Genomic DNA, 19,693 nt, shown 5'->3' on the forward strand with positions numbered 1-19,693 from the left:
CCGCGAGTGCTGAGTGCGGAACATCAGCAGCTTGCTGGCGGTGCTAGTTCCGGCAAGAAACCTTGCCGCAACTAGTTGCAGCACACTTAAGTTGTTGAGCGGACTCGAAACAACGTAAGGGCGCTAGCGGCTCACTTAAGTTACCGAGCGGACTCGAAGCAAAGTAAGGGCGCTAGCAGCTCACTTAAGTTGTTGAGCCGACTCGAAACAAAGTAAGGGCGCAACTAGCTACGAGGAGGTTCCTCTGCGCATAGGTTTTCCATACAAAGCACAGTCGTTCAAGGAGGATAGCTTAAAATTTTAAGAAATGATCATGCTCAAACTTTGGCAACTTAGCTTTTCTGTCGTCTGTGTCCCGGCAAGGCCATACTTCTTTGAACGACGCTCGGTCCACACCTTCATCCTCTCCTTCCCCCCCCCCCCCGTGAACTTGTGGGCGAAGGAACCTTCTTTTTGAGAAAAAAGAAAGAAGAGAAAATAAAGATATGGAGCCTTATGGCTTGTTATTGCTTACCGGAGGCGAGTGCTGCACAAAGTTGTCAGATAATACATGCATAAAAGAAAAAGGCATGAAATTTGACAAGATGTGCTGAGCACATGTACTTTATGCACGGGATCTGCGCCCGGCTTTGTACAAAGGGTTACATGCAACAGCGGCAAGGCTTGTACAAAAGGTGTTTGCCAGAACAGGTTCCGGCAACCGCACCTTATGGGTAAAACTTACGAAGATGCTCTATGTTCCAGGAGTTGCTCACCGGAAAGCCATCTTCGGTCTCAAGGCGGACAGCGCCAGGCCTAGTGACTCGTCTCACCCGATAAGGGCCTTCCCACTTTGGCGTCAACTTGTTGGAATTCTTAGCGGATTGAACGCGCCGAAGAACAAGGTCGCCTTCCTCGAAGCTTCTGGCTTTAACTTTGCGGCTGTGGTAGCGGCGCAAAGCTTGCTGGTAGCGAGCAGCTCATACAGCAGCCTGAAGACGATCTTCCTCGAGGAGCAGCGCGTCATCTTGCCGCAGCTGCTCTTGCTCAAGCTCATCATAAGCGAGCACTCGAGGCGATCCGTATACGAGTTCCGTGGGGAGAACTGCTTCTGCTCCATATACTAGAGCAAAAGGTGTCTGGCCAGTGGCTCGATTTGGCATCATTCTGATCGACCAAAGAACCACCGGCAGCTCCTCGATCCAATTTCTTCCGCACTTGTGCAGCCTGTCGAAAGTTCTGGTCTTGAGCCCGCGCAGCACTTCAGCGTTTGCCCTCTCCGCTTGATCGTTGCTTCTCGGGTGAGCAACAGAAGCGAAGCAGATCTTGGCGCCAAGATCTTGGACGTACTGCATGAAGGTGCGGCTCATGAATTGTGTGCCATTGTCGGTGATGATCCTGTTAGGGATTCCGAAACGGCAAACAATTGACCTGAAGAACTTGACTGCTGACTGTGCTGTCACCTTCCTCACTGCTTCCACTTCAGGCCACTTTGTGAACTTGTCGATTGCGACGTACAAGTACTCAAAGCCCCCGACAGCTCGGGGAAAGGGGCCGAGGATGTGGAGCCCCCAGACCGAAAATGGCCAGGATAAAGGGATTGTTTGGAGAGCTTGAGCTGGTTGATGTATCTGCTTGGAGTGGAACTGGCACGCTTCACACTTGGTTACTTGTGCAGTTGCATCCTAGAGGGCTGTCGGCCAGAAGAAACCTTGCTGGAAAGCTTTGCCGGCAAGTGCTCTTGCGCCAATGTGGTGACCACATATGCCTCCATGTATCTCCGCCAACAGCTCCTGTCCATCTTCCCGGGAAATGCACTTCAGTTTCACTCCATTGAATCTTCTTCTATACAGTATGTCGTCGACAAACTGGTACATACTTGATTTCCGGGCTACTCTTTCCGCTTCTTCCTGCTCTTCGGGAAGTTCTCCTGTTTGAAGGAAATGGACAATCTGCTGTGCCCATGCCGGAGCCTGTGGCTCGACGACAAGGACTAGAGGCGCAAATGCTGCTGCGGGAACATCCACTTCCACGGCAAGAATCTGTGATTCAGCCGGAGCATGATGCTCCCCGGCAAGCGTGTCGGGACACAGCTTGTCGGGAGCGTCTGCTTCAACGAAACAAGCCCTAGGGCTTGTCGGAGCAGACTGCTCCTCAGCACCCTTTGTGTTGCTTTTGGGAACCTTCTTGACGGCGGCTTCGGGGAGCTCTGCCGGAAAGTAGTCGCCAGCAACCAACTTCCTCTTCTTGCTCTGTCCAGTTGATGGTGTTACAGATGGTTGAGTCAGCTTGAGCATAAAAATCCCTGGTTCCACAGGTAACTTCAGTGCGGCGCACTTCGACAGGCCGTCTGCAATGTCATTTTGAGCTCTTGGAACGTGTTGCATTTGCAGGCCGTCAAAATGCTCTTCCAACTTCCTCACTTCATCAATGTAGGCTTCCATCAACGGACTCTGATAATCTTTGTTTACTTGTCGAACGACAAGCTGTGTGTCACCCCGGACAATAAGCTTCTTGATCCCAAGGTCTGCCGCGATCCTGAGTCCGGCAAGCAAGCCTTCATACTCCGCGGTATTGTTTGTTGCTTGCTCCTTGGGAAAGTGCATCTGGACCACGTACTTGAGGTGCTCTCTGGTGGGCGCGACGAGTAGCACGCCCGCACCGGCGCCTTGTAGTGAGAAGGCACCATCAAAGTACATGATCCATTCTTTGTTCACTTCCTTGACGGGGATGCTCCTCTCCGGAGTTTCTTCATCAGGTGTTGGCGTCCATTCTGCTATGAATTCTGCCAACGCTCGGCTCTGGATAGTTGAGGTGCTCTCAAACTTGAGGCCAAAGCTTGACAATTCCAGCGCCCACTCGACAATCCTGCTTGTTGCTTCTAGATTCTGCAATATCCTCTTCAACGGAAAGCGGGTGACAACTGTGATTTCGTGCGCTTGAAAGTAATGGCGCAGCTTCCTCGAGGCCATGAGAAGGCCGAAAAGCAATTTCTGCACACCAGAGTACCTTGATCTAGCCCCCTGCAGAAGGGAACTAACAAAGTAAACTGGGCGCTGCACCATCTTCTTCTGTTTCTCTTCTTGCGGCTGCGTAGATCTATCCTTGTCAGAACCAGAACTTGTCGGGGAAGCCCCCTGCTTGTCGTTGGACTCGCTTGCCGCGGTCGCTGGCTCATCATCCGCCTCCCTCTCCGCTACTAATGCAACACTAACCACTTGATTGGTTGCTGCCAGATATAGCAGCAACTTCTCTTGTGGCTTAGGTGCGACAAGTATTGGAGTGGAGGATAGGTATCTCTTCAAGTCCTGCAGCGCGGCCTCCGCTTCCGGAGTCCATTTCATTGGACCTGCCTTTTTCAAAATTTTGAAGAATGGCAGGGCGCGCTCGGCAGACTTAGAGATGAACCTACTGAGAGCAGCAACACAGCCGGCAAGCCTTCGCACATCCTTGACGCGCTTCGGTGCTTCGATCTGTTCAATGGCTTCGATCTTATCGGCATTGGCTTCGATCCCCCGCTGGGACACAAAGAATCCGAGAAGCTTGCCGGAAGGAACTCCAAACACGCACTTCTCGGGATTCAACTTGAGATTGATCTTGCGCAGACTTGCAAAAGTCTCATCCAGATCTTGGATCAAAGTTTCTTTGTCCTTGCTCTTGACCACTATGTCATCCATGTAAGCTTCTACATTTCTGTGCAGCTGTGGCTCAAAAGCATGATTGACTACTCTTGCAAATGTTGAACCAGCATTCTTTAGTCCGAAAGGCATCCGTACAAAGCAGTACGTGCCACATGGAGTAATGAATGCGGTTTTCTCTTCATCCTCTTCCGCCATGAAGATCTGATGATATCCTGAGTATGCATCAAGGAATGAAAGCAGATCACATCCTGCCGTGGAGTCGACAATCTGGTCAATGTGCGGCAAGGGAAATGGATCCTTGGGACAAGCTTTATTAACATCAGTGAAGTCAATACAAAGCCTCCACTTCCCGTTCGCTTTGCGCACGACTACTGGATTGGCTAACCACGTTGGATGGAGTACTCCTCGGACCAAGCCTGCTGCTTCCAACTTCTTGATCTCCTCTGCAATGAACTCTTGGCGTTCTACTGCTTGTTTTCTGACTCTCTGCTTGACGGGCCGCGCGTGAGGGCAGACGGCAAGGTGGTGCTCAATTACTTTCCTGGGAACACCGGGGATGTCAGATGGTTGCCATGCAAATACATCGACATTCGCCTGCAGGAAAGCAACGAGCGCGCTTTCCTATTTAGGGTCAAGCGTGGCACTAATGGTGAAGGTACCACCAGTGCCGTCCTCCTTGGCGGCCACTTTCTTGGTCTGTGGTGAAGCTGTCTTTGCCTTCTTGTACTTGCCGGTGGAGCTCGATGGTGCGTCCTCGATGGTAGCGCAGCACTCCGAAGAGGTGCGCTTGCCGGAGTGGGCATCAGAGCTACTCTTGCCAGACTTGGTCTTCTTCTTCCCCCCGGGAGCTTCAGCGGCAAGTGATTTGTGTTCTGTTGCGGCTGCTGCTTCCCGGTAGATTTTGTCGGTACAGATAAGTGCATCTTTCTTGTCGCCATGGACAGAAATTACACTTATCGGACCGGGCATCTTGAGCACGTTGTAGGCATGATGAGAGGCTGCCATGAACTTGGCAAGCGCTGGACGGCCAAGTATCCCATTGTAGGGCAATGGAAAATCAGCAACGTCGAATGTGACTCTCTCTGTCCTGAAGTTCAGCTCACTGCCAAACGTTACTGGCAGCGTGATCTTCCCCTTCGGCTTGCTCCTTCCCGGGTTGATTCCTTGAAAGGTGCCGGTCTCTTCGAGCTCGCTGTCGGGGATCTGGAGCTTCTTGAGTACCGCGGAAGAGATCAGATTCAGGCCGTCCCCACCGTCAACCAGCATCTTCATGACATTGAGGTTGCGGATTGTTGGCGAAACCAACATCGGCAAACACCCGACCACAGTTATGCGGTCAGGGCGATCCTCAACTTCGAAGATGATGGGCGTGCTGGACCACTTCAGGGGCTTGCACGACTCAACGGACGGTTCTGCTGCGTTCACTTCCCGCATCCACTGTTTGAGTTGGTGGTGCGAGGTGTGCAGAGAGGCACCACCGTCAACGCACAAAACGTTTGTTGCCTTCTGAAACTCCTGCTTGTCGGCCTCATCTTCCTCCATCTCATCATCCTCGTCCTCATCTTCATCCTTGTCGCGGCCGTGGGGAGGCCTGTCTCCTTGCCGCTGCTTGGCCTTGCCGCGGCGCCCTCCCCGGTCGGGACGCTTCTTGTCGGATCCTCCGCCACCTTCCTGGGCCTTCTCCTTGTCGTGGCGCTCATATTCAGCTTTCTGCAGCTCTACGAGCTGCTCAACCTTCTTGCAGGCCTGGAGGTCATGGCCCTTGGTGCGGTGGATCTTGCAGTACTGCTTGCCGGAGCCGTCCTGCTTGTCAGCGGCCACCGCCATTGCCGGACTGCTCGACAATTAGCACATCCTTAGCTTTTCCCTTTCTGTTGTTCCGCCTCCGGTTCTTCTTCGCCGGGGCGGCATCCTCACTGTCAGATCCTTCTACTCCTGCATTCTCTCCGGGGAGTTTCCTCCCCTCCTCAGCACGGGCACACTTGTCGGCCAGAGCATATAGCTCGCTGACATCTCTGATTTTGCACGTCGCCATCTCCTCCCTCATCCTGTGGTTACGCACGTTCTGATGGAACGCGCTGATAACCGCGGCAGGGTGGACGTCTGGGATGTTGCGCTGCACCTGGCTGAATCTCTGTATGTACTTGCGCAGGGGTTCTCCTTCCTTCTGGGCGAGCAGATGAAGATCGCTCTCCTGGCCATGGGGTTTGTGGCCGCCTGTGAAGGTGCCGACAAACTAATGACACAGGTCCGCCCACGAAGAGATGGAGTTGTCCGGCAAGTGCATTAGCCAAGATCTGACGTTGGGCTTGAGTACCAGCGGGAAGTAGTTGGCGAGGATCTTCTCGTCGCGTCCCCCGGCAGCCTGCACCGCGATGGTGTAGATGCTGAGGAACTCCGACGGATGTATCCTGCCATCGTACTTCTCGGGTACATCTGGCTTGAAGTTTTTGGTACTGGGCCACTGGACCTGCCGCAGCTCACGAGTGAATGCAGGGCAACCTACCGCGTACGGCAAGTCGCCTGGTTCCCCTGGCGCATGCACATCAACAGTGGGCCCAGCGCGCTGGTCTGTAACGCCGCGCTTCTCTTCGGCGCTCGATGCGAGTACGAGCGTCTTCTTGTCGTCATTCTTGGAGAACTTGGTATTGATCGCGGCGAGCTCGCGGGTCCGACGACGCGGTGGAGTCGGTGTCGAGGTTGGCCCGGCGAGTCAGCGATCTTGGCCTTCATGGTGGGGAGTACACGGTGGTGGCACCCCCAGCGATCTTATCGGCGTCGGCTTGTGCCTGGGCGTCTTTCCGGGGCTTCGATATGCTCGGTTGCCGGGGCTTGTCGCCGTTGGCGAAGCCGATAAGGCTCTGAATGGTGGCCCTCCAGTCGTCAATCTTGTCTGGCGTTGGAGGGTAATCTAGAAGCAACTGGGCTCGGGCCAGCGCTTCCTCTGGAGTCTTGGGTGGCGGTGGCGAGCGACGCGAGGTGCGGGATATGCTCAGACTTCTAACATTGTTAGAAGGAGCAACATCCCGTCCAGGCGACCGTCCCGCGCTCGCGCCAGCATGTTGTCGCGCATGTTGGCCTTGAGCGTCCCGCGACCCACCAGCTTGGCCTTGTTCTAGCGCGAGTACGGTGCTAGGAGCACTGTGGCGTTGTTGATCCTGCACCTCCTGGGAGGGGTGCGGCGTATGTACAGACGCTGAAGCTTGCGGGGCCTTGTCCTTGGACCGAGTGACGATGTGAGTCCCTCCGCCGGCGCCCGTTCCTCCGCCGACGTCCACCCCACCGCCCGTTTGCTCCGGTAGCGGTAGGATAGACGTGGACGGAGCGGCCACCTCCGAAGCCTTCTTCTTCGGTGGCATGTCGATGAAGATGTTGATGTAGCGCGTGCAAATGCTGGATCAGGTTCGCACAACCTCGACGCTCCCCTACCTGGCGCACCAGAGATGTCGCGGGGGGTGCGAGCACCTATGGGGCAGGGCCCCTTTTCGGTTCGGCAGGGGGGCGGAGAGCGCACGAAGAGCAGATCGAGGCGAAGTGCGCGAGGGATTTTACCCAGCTTCGGAGCTCTCCGGAGAGATAAAACTCCTACTGCTGCTTTATGTTTCTATATTGTTCTTGCTTGAGAGTGTGGGTGCCCTCAGTCGCTAACCGAACCCCTTCTACGTGCGCATGGGCCTCCTTTTTATAGGCTAAAGGGGTCACCGACAGGTGGCAGCGTAGAAAGAGGGGTAGAAGAGTAAAAATGCAGGTTGGTACAGCTACCTGTACAGTGTTATCATACCTAACCCTGGCAGCAGGGGACAAGGGCATTAATTGCCCGTCTGTGTCGCCTAAATAGTACCGAAAGGGACCGCTAGGGACGCCACCATTTGCCACGATGGTTATCTTGCCAGCGCCTGATTGCCACCTCGCACCCCTAGCTGCACGGCCTCCTGCCACGTGTGCTTGGGAGGGTCCCAGAGCGACACGTTGGCAGGTGTGCTGGAGCGCGGGCGCGAAGTGGGGGTTTCCCGCGGCAAGCTCGTTGCCGCGGTCATCGTCTTGTCGTGTTCAGGAGCTTGTCGCTCACCGGGCCTTGCCGGGGCGCGCGGTGCGTCGCGGCAAGTTTTCTTGGAATGCCTTGAGTGGCCTTCCCGGCAAGCTCCTCTTGTCGGGGTCTTGTCTTCTTGCTGGGGCCTTGGTTGGCCTTCCCGGCAAGCTCCTCTTTCCGGGGCCTTGGTTTGAGTACTTTGTTCTTGAATGGTCTTCAAAGTAGCCGCGGAGGATCTTGGCGGACGCCCAGCAAGCCCTGCCGCGGGTCGCTGCAACTGCCCGTGCAAAAGTTCGGGATACTAAGGTACCCCTACTTTTGTACACCGACACTAGTATTCGGAAGACCGAGTTCGGGGCGCTATCCACGCCTGGGCCGGACAAAGCCGACTCCTCGCTCTAAGCGGCATAAGTCTTTAGGGACTCGAAAACCTGTCGAACAGCGACCGGCTCTCGCCCTATCATGACGGTCAGTTTTAGCTTTCTCCACTGAGGTGCTTAACCCAGCTCAACCGGGGCACAATCGCAGTACTTCTCCTAGCGCTACCTTGGCCGATATAACAGAACGTAAGGTACCAAAACATGGGAGCCGGCAAACCCAACTATTGACCCAAGACATGATTCGGAGCCGATGCATATAATGCTATAAATTCGGGGTGCTGCACTTGTGAAAGTGTTCGGACTTATCACACCATATTTTGGGGTACTTAAGCCCCTGGTGTATTTGGCCGTACCAAAGTGTACGGTGCAACATGTCATAAGTGAACATATATAAAAACAGGAATGCAATAATAGGCAGAAGCTATGTATGGTTTATTCAAAAAGGCTGCGGTAAAAGCAGAACGATACAAATAGTGCGATAAGCAATGGACGGGACTATTTGACATGTCCCCCTCCATGGGTGAGCTGCGGGTTGATATGTGAAACAAGTATACTGCTCGTTATAGAGACCACCTGGGCACTCGACGTTGCTTTCTGCTTCACTGGTTGTTGCATCGTGTGTTTCAGCGATTCTACTGCCAGACAGGGCTTCTTGAGAACGGAGTCCTGAAAGTAAGAAAAAAAAGGAATGAAACAATCGGGAGCCCCTGGTGCGGTTGAGCCGCATTCTGGGCCTACCGTGGTCGTGCCCCTCCCCCTATGGCCATGGTATTTCCAGAGCGTAATTATGTACGCGTAGTACTGGTTTCGCAATTTCGCGAGGGCTGGGGTTGGGGTCGCATTGCTACGCGTGCTCGGAAGGTGCCAGGCGGTCTTGTTGTAGGTTACTCCGGGCGCGCTTGGCGGTGTCCGGATGTTTGATAGCCGGACTCGAGAATTGCCTTGAGAGGCTGCTTTGTACTTCCGCCGCGAGGGGCGCCGTATGCTCCTCCGTTCGGAGAGAGTGTTCGGTATTTCCGTTGACCGTAATGACTCCTAGAGGGCCTGGCATCTTGAGCTTGAGGTATGCATAGTGCGGCACCGCATTGAACTTTGCAAATGTGGTTCGTCCGAGCAGTGCGTGATAGCCGTTGCGGAACGGGACTATGTTGAAGATTAACTCCTCGCTTTGGAAGTTATCCGTGGATCCGAAGACCACTTCAAGTGTAACTGAACCTGTATAGTTGGCCTCTACACCTGGTATGACGCATTTAAAGGTCATCTTTGTGGGTTTAATCCTTGAGGGGTCTATTCCCATTTTGCGCACTGTATCCTGATAAAGCAGGTTCAGGCTGCTGCCGCCGTCCATCAGGACTCTAGTGAGGTGAAATACGTCAACGAGTGGGTCTAGAACCAATGCGGCGAATCCACCATGGCGGATGCTAGTGGGGTGGTCCCTTCGATCAAAAGTGAACGGGCAGGAGGACCACAGATTGAACTTTGGGGCGACTGGCTCCATCGCATATACGTCCCTTAGTGCACGCTTCCGCTCCCTTTTGGGTATGTGGGTTGTGTATATCATGTTCACTGTCTGGCCCTTCTGTCCTCTATTGTTCGGCGGCCGGGGCTCCTCCACGTCGTTGCTATGCAGCCCCTTGTCATTGTTTTCGGCATTTAACTTGCCTGCCTACTTGAACACCCAACAATACCTGTTGGTGTGGTTGGCTGGTTTTTCGGGGGTGCCGTGTATCTGGCACGAGCGATCGAGTATTCAGTCCAAATTGGACGGGCCCGGAGTATTTCTTTTGAATGGCTTTTTCCGCTGACCGGGTTTTGAGCCTCTAAATCCGGCATTGACTGTCATATCTTCAGCATTATCGCCATTAATGCGGCGCTTGTGCTTGTTGCGACGCGACCTGCCGTTGCTGTCCTTGGTATCCGAATTACCAGGGCTCTTGGTCATGTTGTTACTACGAGCTAGCCAGCTCTCCTCTCCCATGGATTTCGGCTTTTCCTGTCATGGATTTCGGCTTTTCCTGTCCTAGGTGCCGGGCAAGCCACTCGTCGCGGATGTTATGTCTGGAGGCTGCAAGGGCCTCTGCATCCGGATAGTCGACGATTTGATTTTTCTTGGTTAGGAACCATGTCCAGAGTTTTCTGGCCGATTCCTCTGGCTGCTGAATTATGTGGCTTAGGTCATCGGCGTTTGGTGGTCACACATAAGTGCCCTGGAAATTGTTGAGGAATGCGGTTTCCAGGTCTTCCCAACAACCAATTGACTCTGCTGGCAAGATGTTAAGCCAATGTCGTGCTGGTCCTTTAAGCTTGAGTGGGAGGTATATGATGGAGTGTAGGTCATCACCGCGGGCCATGTGGATGTGAAGGAGATAGTCCTCGATCCAGACCGCAGGATCTGTTGTGCCATCGTATGATTCAATGTTTATGGGTTTGAAACCCTCAGGGATTTGATGATCCATCACTTCATCTGTGAAGCATAGTGGGTGTGCGGCGCCTCTGTATTGGGCTATATCACGACGCAGCTCAAATGAGCTTTGTCTACTGTGTTCGGCCCGGCCGGAATTACCATATCCGGCGTGACGATCGTCACGTGTAGTGGGGCGCCCACGCGATCCGTAGATCGATCTTGTTTGCCTTGCCCTGTCCTCCAATATATCTCGCAGGTCTAGCGCACTTCCCCGTGCCTTGGTATTTTTTGAGCTGCACCGGGGGGCGGCATGAGTGAAGGGCCGAGAGCCCTCTCTGTCGCGGCCATGAGGTGGCCGGTCTGCCGTATCATGCGCTGGTGATGTAGGTTTAGGTGCTTCCTCCTCTAATCGGGGTAGCAGCCTGCGTTTTGGGTAGCTCTTGGAGTGGCGTTCGAGTTCATATTCTTCGGCCGTAAGGACTTCAGTCCATCTATGAGCCAGCTAGTCTTGGTCAGCTCTAAGTTGTTGCTGCTTTTTCTTGAGGCTGCTTGCCGTAGCCATAAGCCTGCGTTTGAAACGCTCTTGTTCGACGGGATCCTCAGGCATGACAAATTCATCGTCGTCGAGGCTTGCCTCGTCTTCAGAGGGAGGCATGTAATTATCGTCCTCTACCTCTCTGTCTGCCGCTCTCTCGTGAGGGCTGGCTTCTCCATCCTCCTGCACTGAATTATGTTGGAGGGGGTTGTCTTCGGCACTGTCCGGGGTGTTATTGTCTCCCGTGCCGGAATCGCCGTTTTTGCTGTGGCGGGATTTAGAGCGGCGCCACTGACGCCGACGCTTAGGCTGTTTCTTGGAGGGGTCATCCTCCGTTGTTCTGTCGCCATTGCCATCTTTTGGGATGTCCACCATGTATATGTCGTATGACGAGGTGGCCTTCCAGTGCCCTGTAGGCACTGGTTCTTGGTCGTCTCCTGCATCGTCGTCCATACAGTCGATGTCTTCGGAGTTGAAGTCGAGCATGTCGGTTAAATCATCGATAGTGGCTACGAAGTGGGTGGTGGGTGGGATTTGAATTTCTTCGTCGTCCGCATCCCAACCTTCCTGACCATAATCCGGCCAGGGCTCTCCTAATAAAGAGAGAGACTTTAGAGAATTCAGGATGTCGCCAAAGGGCGAGTGCTGAAAGATGTCCGCAGCTGTGAACTCCATGATCGGCGCCCAATCGGATTCGATTGGCAGGGGCGTGGAAGGTTCGGAGTCCGGAGAGGAGTTTGGCACCTTGGAGTCATGAGCTTCGCAAAGGACAGGGCTGGTGTACGGCTCAATTAGTGTAGAGATTGCAGCCCCCGAGGTGGTGTCCAGCCACCCGTCCTCGATCGGCGCAGTCGGCTCCGAGCTAAGGGTCGGAGCAGACACTTGTGCGGCCCCCAGGGCACTGTTCGGCGGCAGAGCTAGATCATGCCCATCGTGACAGTGCGGCGCGCTTGGCTGTGGCTCGAACCCGTCGAAGATCAAGTCTCCGCGGACGTCAGCCGTATAGTTCAAACTTCCAAATCCGACCTGATGGCCAGGGGCGTAGCTTTCAATCTGCTCCAGATGGCCAAGCGAATTGGCCCGCAGTGTAAAGCCGCCGAATACGAAGATATGTCCGGGGAGAAAAGTCTCACCCTGGACCGCATCAATGTTGATGATCGGAGGATCCATCGGGCCTAAAGGTGACGACACAGAGGAACTCTCAATGAAAGCACCAATGTCGCTGTCAAAACCGGCAGATCTCGGGTAGGGGGTCCCGAACTGTGCGTCTAGGCGGATGGTAGCAGGAGACAAGGAACACGATGTTTTCACCCAGGTTCGGGCCCTCTCGATGGAGGTAAAACTCTACTCCTGCTTGATTAATATTGATGATATTGGTAGTACAAGAGTAGATCTACCATGAGATCAGAGAGGCTAAACCCTAGAAGCTGGCCTATGGTATGATTGTTGTTCGTCCTACGGACTAAAACCCTCCGGTTTATATAGGCACCGAAGAGGGTTAGGGTTACACGGAGTCGGTTACAATGGTAGGAGATCTACATATCCGTATCGCCAAGCTTGCCTTTCACACCAAGGAAAGTCCCATCCGGACATGGGACGAAGTCTTCAATCTTGTATCTTCATAGTCCAGGAGTCCGGCCAAAGGCTATAGTCCGGCCATCCGGACACCCCCTAATCCAGGACTCCCTCACTACCCACCCACCCAGATACAAGAGAACTTTCCCACATTAGACAAGAGCCCCAAGAGACAGTACATCACTTCTGGGCTAGATTCCTCCTTGTAATGAGCAAGGTTAAGGACTGTCGCGAGGAAGACACAATCTCATTCTTTTGCAAAAACTACACGGAAAAGGGAATCCTCAACGCCATAAGTCTCCGTGACATGGTACACTTCGCTGACTTGGCGGCCACAGTACAGAAGTACTGTGCGATGGAAAGCGCCTGGAAAACCCAAACGAAATTCTGGGATCCTCCTTCTCTCACTAGACCCCCCGTCCGAACTAAAAGGGTGCACTCTCGCAAGTCACCCGATCCAATTACAAAAAAACCAAAGCCCTCTATAGGGCGTGGAACCGTATTGGAGGGATGGCTTAATGGGCCATACAAAATTCACAATACACAGGATACCATACCAATGCACAGCCTTAGAGCATGTTGGATACTCCGGCAGGTGGCCAAGAGCGGCGAGGATCTCCTCATCACCAATGCCGCAGAACACCATCCCACTAAAAATAACAATATAGTACTAACAGTATTCGAGACTTTCGCCTCAAATAATAGGCGCAAGCGAGAACTCCGTAGCCTCGCAGAAGTCTGCCATGTCGCAATAAAAACCCATGGGACAACACAGCCGTAACCTTCAATGCCAGTGACAAACCTCAATTCCGAACAGTCTGAGCACCAACCGCTCTGGTCCTTAGTCTAATTGTGCACGGCTTCCTGCTTACTAAAGTGCTCATGGATGGCGGCAGCGGATTAAACCTCATCTACTAGGAGACTCTTAACAAAATGGAAATAGACAAGAGCCGCATTGAGCAAAATAGCACGACCTTCAGGGGAATCATCCCTAGTCGGGAGGCATGATGTGCGGGAAAAATCACACTAGATGTGGTATTTGGCACGCCGGAGAATTATAGGTCCGAAGAAATCACATTCCAAGTGGCCCCGTTCAGTAGCGGATACCACGGCCTTTTAGGGCGGGATGCATTCACGAGCTTTCAAGGTATACCCCATTACGGGCATGAAGATCAAGATGCCCGGGCCCAATGGAATCATCACTCTAGCTAGTGATCCGGACATAGCACTATGCGCCGAAAATAAAACCGCTGCACTGGCCCTTGAGGCATTATCTGAAGCCCTCGCGGCCGAAGAACTAACTGCGCTACGCTCCACGGTGGACAGGGACGACGTAATACTCGACAAATGACCCAAATCCACCTCTTTCAAATCAGCGGACAAAATAGTCAAATTCCAGGTCCACCCAATAGACCCTACAGAAACAACATCCATCGGAGCATAGCTGAACCCCACAATAGACACCGCACTGCGAGAGTTCTTGCGTGAGAATTGGGACATCTTTGCCTGGCATCCTTCAGACATACCAGGTATCCCACGCAGGCTGGCCGAACATAGCCTAAACATACTGAAGGGATACAAGCCGGTCAAGCTGGCTCTTCGGCGCTTCTCAAAACCTAAGCGACAAGCCATGGGAGAAGAGCTAGCCAAGTTACTCGAGGCCGGATTCATAAAAGAAATAAAACATCCAGACTGGCTAGCAAACCTAGTGATGGTACCAAAGAAGGACAAATCCTGTCGCCTATGTGTCGATTTCAAGGACCTCAATAAGGCTTGCCCGAAGGATCCCTTCCCCCTCCCTCACATTAATCAAATCATCGACGCTACCGCAGGACATGACTCATTGTGCTTCCTCGGCGCATACTCCGGATACCATCAAATCAAGATTGCGGAGTCCAATTAAGCCGCAACGGCATTCATCACTCCATATGGCCCCTTCTGTTTTAACACCATGCCTTTCGGGCTCAAAAACGCCCGTGCAACCTATCAACGCATGATTCAGACATGCCTGGAAACACAAATTGGCAAAACAGTGGAGGCATACGTAGACGATGTGCTCATCAAAACTAGACACGTCGAATCCTTAATAAACGACTAGAGGCTTACGTTCGACAATCTATGAACATATGAATCAAGCTCAATCCGGAAAAATGCGTCTTCGGCGTACCTGCCAGAAATGTCTTGGGCTTCATCGTTTCCAATAGAGGAATTGAAGAAAATCCGGCTAAAATCCGAGCTCTATCACAGTTGGCTACCCCAACAGACCTCAAGCAAATCCAGAAATTAACTGGATGCGTTGCCGCCCTAAGCCGCTTCATCTCCCGATTAGGAGAAAAGGCACTACCTCTCTATCACCTTCTTCGACGCACTGAACACTTTGAGTGGATGGATGCGGCTACGGCCGGACTGGGAGAAATAAAGGCCCTATTGGCCAGCAATCCAATCCTGGCCGCGCCAAATATCGGCGAATCTATGCTGTTATATATAGCTCCAACACACCAGGTTGTAAGTGCAGTGCCCGTCATCGAACGAGAGACGGACGGACATAAGTTCCCGCTTGAAAAGACGATATACTACATATCCACTGTCCTCACTCCATACAAGTCACGATACCGACATTATCAAAAGATAGCATACACGGTCTTCATGGCATCCCGGAAACTACGACACTACTTTCAAGAGTGTTCAATCACGGTGGCCTTTGAAGTACCACTCAACGATATAATAAATAACCACAATGCCACGGGCCGGATTGCTAAATGGGCTATCGAGCTCCTCCCGTCCGATATAATATACAAACCACAGCGAGCCATTAAGTCGCAAGTACTGGCCGACTTCGTTGCCGAATGGATAGAAGCCGAACTCCCTAAAGAGTACGGCGCGTACTCCAATTGGATCATGCACTTTGATGGCTCTAAGATGCTGGCTGGTCTGGGGCAAGCGTCATCCTGACATCCCCCACCGGACACACCGTCCAATATGTACTCCAAATATTATACACAGACTCCAACAACGCAGCCGAATATGAGGCTCTGTTGCATGGTCTTCGGATGGCAGTCTCCATGGGCATTCAATGCCTGGAAGTGTGTGGGGATTCGAACCTCGCAATATCTCAAATAAATGGAGACTTTGACGCCAAGGACCCAAAAATGGTGGCTTACCGTAATGGCGTCCTCAAAATGTCATCTCGGTTCAAGGGGCTCGAATTCCACCATGTGGTCCGAGAAAACAATCAAGTGGCGGATATCCTCGCCCGCATCGGTGCTAAGCGTGACCCGGTCCCACCTAATATCTTCTTGAAAAGGCTGTTCAAGCCATCCGTGGTGTGGGAAGGGGAGACCGGCAATACCAGTCCGGACCCGAACACAACCCTAGATCCTGAACAATCTGACGTAATCGGAGGCTCTGCCACCGAAATAATACCTTCGGCCCACGTGATTATGGTTGTCATCGCCCCCTGGACAGAACCCTTCTTAGCCTACCTAAATAGGCAAGAACTCACCGAGGACCAAAATGAGGCGCGTTGCATTGTGCGGCGCCCTAAAGCCTACAAGGTTCACGAGGGAGAGCTGTATAACAAAAGCGCGACCGGAGTGCTCCAAAGGTGCATCTCAGAAGAGGAAGGACGACAGCTACTGGCCGAAATTCATGCTGGACTCGGCGGCCATCACGCCGCAGCTCGGGCCCTTGTAAGAAGGCCTTCCGTACAGGTTTCTACTAGCCGATAGCCTGAGCAGACGCACAGGACCTCGTCCAACATTGCGCCGGTTGCTAGCTTTTTGCAAATCAAAGCCATATGCCACCTACCGCTCTGCAAAGAATCCACATAACTTGGCCCTTTGCAGTCTGGGGGCTCGATATGGTTGGACCCCTTAAAGGAGGAAGCCATAAGAAAAAAATACTTGTTGGTCATGGTAGATAAATTCACCAAATGGATAGAAGCCAAACCAGTTAAAACGGCCGAATCCAGACCAGTGATAGACTTCATATCCGGGGTCGTACACTGTTACGGTGTCCCCCATATCATTATCACTGATAATGGCTCCATCTTCACAGCCGAAGAAGTGAAAACTTGGTGCAGTAACATGGGCATCAAACTCGGTTATGCCTCCGTCTATCATCCCCAAACAAACAGTCAAGTTGAACGAGCAAATGGTCTTATTATGAGAGGCATCAAGCCCAGACTAGTGCGATCCTTGGAGGAATCAGATACGCACTGGGTTGAGGAGTTCGACTCCGTACTATGGGGGCTGCGGACCATGCCGAATCGCACTACCGGATACACACCGTTCTTTTTGGTGTACGGCGCAGAGGAGGTATTGCCCTACGACATTATTCATGACTCACCTCGAGTGCGCATGTACGAAGAGAGAGTAGCCGAGCTGGATCGGCAGGATAGTTTAGATGCTCTAGAGGAGGAGCGTGACATCCCAAAGGCCCGTTCCGCATTCTATCAGCAGCATGCTCAAAGGTATCAAAGCCGAGAAGTACGAGCCAAAACCTATAACGTTGGCGAACTCGTTCTACGCCTACTGGAAAAGAAAAAGGACAAGCTCAAGCCCAAGTGGGAGGGTCCCTTCATCATTGATAAAGTCCTCACCGGAGGAGCGTACCGTCTACGTGATGCATGATATGTCTCCAACGTATCTATAATTTTTGATTGTTCCATGCTATTATATTACCCCTTTTGGATGTTTATGGTCTTTATTTTACACATTTATATCATTTTTGGGACTAACCTACTAACCGGAGGCCCAGCCCGTATTGCTGTTTTTTTTGCCTATTTTAGTATTTTGAAGAAAAGGAATACCAAACTGAGTCCAAACGGAATGAAACCTTCGGGAGCGTGATTTTTGGAACGAACGTGATCCAGAGGACTGGGATTGCAAGTAAAGAAGTAGCCGAGGCCTCCACGAGATAGGAGGGCGCCCCCCTATACGGTGCGCCCCCTGTCTTGTGGGCCCCTCGGGCGTCCACCGACGTACTTCTTCCTCCTATATAAGCCTACGTACTCCGAAAACATCCAGGGAGCCAACGAAACACAATTTCCACCACCATAACCTTCCATATCCACGAGATCTCATCTTGGAGCCTTCGCCGGCACTCTGCCAGAGGGGCAATCGACCATGGAGGGCTTCTACATCAACATCCTTGCCCCTCCGATGAGTTGTGAGTAGTTGACCACTGACGTACGGGTCCATAGTTATTAGCTAGATGACTACTTCTTCTCTCTTTTGGGATCTCAATACAATGTTCTCCCCTCTCTTGTGGAGATCTATTCAATGTAAACTCTTTTTGCGGTGTGTTTGTCGAGATCCGATGAATTGTGGGTTTATGATCAAGTTTATCTATGAATAATATTTGAATCTTCTTTGAATTCTTTTATGTATGATTGAGTTATCTTTGCAAGTCTCTTCGAATTATCAGTTTGGTTTGGCCTACTAGATTGATCTTTCTTGCCATGGGAAAAGTGCTTAGCTTTGGGTTCAATCTTGCGGTGTCCTTACCTAGTGATAGAAAGGGTTGCAAGGCACGTATTGTATTGTTGCCATCGAGGATAACAAGATGGGGTTTATATCATATTGCTTGACTTTATCCCTCTACATCATGTCATCTTGCTTAATGCGTTCCTCATTTCTTATGAACTTAATACTCTAGATGCAGGCATGAGTCGGTCGATGTGTGGAGTAATAGTAGTAGATGCAGGAAGGAGTCGGTCTACTTGTCACGGACGTGATGCCTATATACATGATCATGCCTAGATAATCTCATAATTATTCGCTTTTCTATCAATTGCTCGACAGTAATTTGTTCACCCACTATAATACTTATGCTATCTTGAGAGAAGACACTAGTGAAACCTATGGCCCCTGGGTCTATCTCTTATCATATTTGCTTCCAATCTACTTTTATTTGCATCTTTACTTTTGGCATATATATTATAAAATACCAAAAATATATTTATCTTATCATACTATCTTTATTAGATCTCACTTTCGCAAGTGGCCATGAAGGGATTTACAACCCATTTATTGTGTTGGTTGCGAGTTCTTTGTGTGTTTGTGTAGGTGCGTGGGACTTTTGAGGAGCCTCCTACTGGATTGATACCTTGGTTCTCAAAAACTGAGGGAAATACTTACGCTACTATTGCTGCATCACCCTTTCCTCTTCAAGGAAAACCAACGCAAGCTCAAGACGTAGCAAGAAGGATTTCTGGCGCCGTTGCCGGGGAGGTCTTCTCTCGAATCTAGACATACCAAGTACCCATCACAAACCCATCTCCCTCGCATTTACATTATTTGCCATTTGCCTCTCGTTTTCCTCTCCCCCACTTCGCCCTTGCCGTTTTATTCGCCCTCTCTTTCCCAATCTCCTCCTCTCTCTTTTTTGCTTGCCTTTTTCCGTTTGCCGTGTGTTAGTTCGTTCACCTTGCACCATGGCTAGTCTTCCTATCCTTATTATCACTCCCAAACAAGAAATTCTCAATTTTAAGCAAAGGGAGGGAGAAAATTTAAAAGATGCTTGGCATAGAATTTGCAATGCCCAATGTAAATCTTCTAGGAAGCTTTCCACTTCCATTCTTCTCCGCAATTTTTATGTAGGCATTACTCCTTGGAATAGATGTGTTCTTGATATTGCTACCGGAGGTGATTTCATGAGTAGCCATATGTTTGATGCTTATAATGCTATGTTAGATTTGTTTGGCTCACCACCTCTTTTGGTCAATGGAACTGTTTTAACTTTAGAACACGTTATGCAACGGCTTGAGATTATTGAAAATAAAATTGCCACTGTTGCGTTGATTGAAAATTTGAATAAAAAGATTCATAATCACATTACCCAATATGGATCTATATCTTTAAGAAAAAGAACCTATAGTTAATGAGAAAATAGATTTAGACTCTGCTAGAATCGGTAAACTTGAGGATATCATTACAAACTTAGGTTCCGCGTTTTCCTCCATGAAAAACACTCCAAAACCCCCTACTAAAACTGCCAAGTTTATTTATGTTCCTAAAAATAAGGGTGAATCTTCTAGTAAGGGAGATGTGGATCTCAAATCCATAAGTGTTCGTCCCAATTGTCTCTCTATCGTTAAGGAACCTTTTGCTAACAACGAATTTCTTGAATTTTTGCCTAAAGGTTTAG

This window comes from Triticum aestivum, chromosome 2B (genome assembly GCF_018294505.1).
Source record: "Triticum aestivum cultivar Chinese Spring chromosome 2B, IWGSC CS RefSeq v2.1, whole genome shotgun sequence".
NCBI classification, from domain to species: Eukaryota; Viridiplantae; Streptophyta; class Magnoliopsida; order Poales; family Poaceae; genus Triticum; species Triticum aestivum.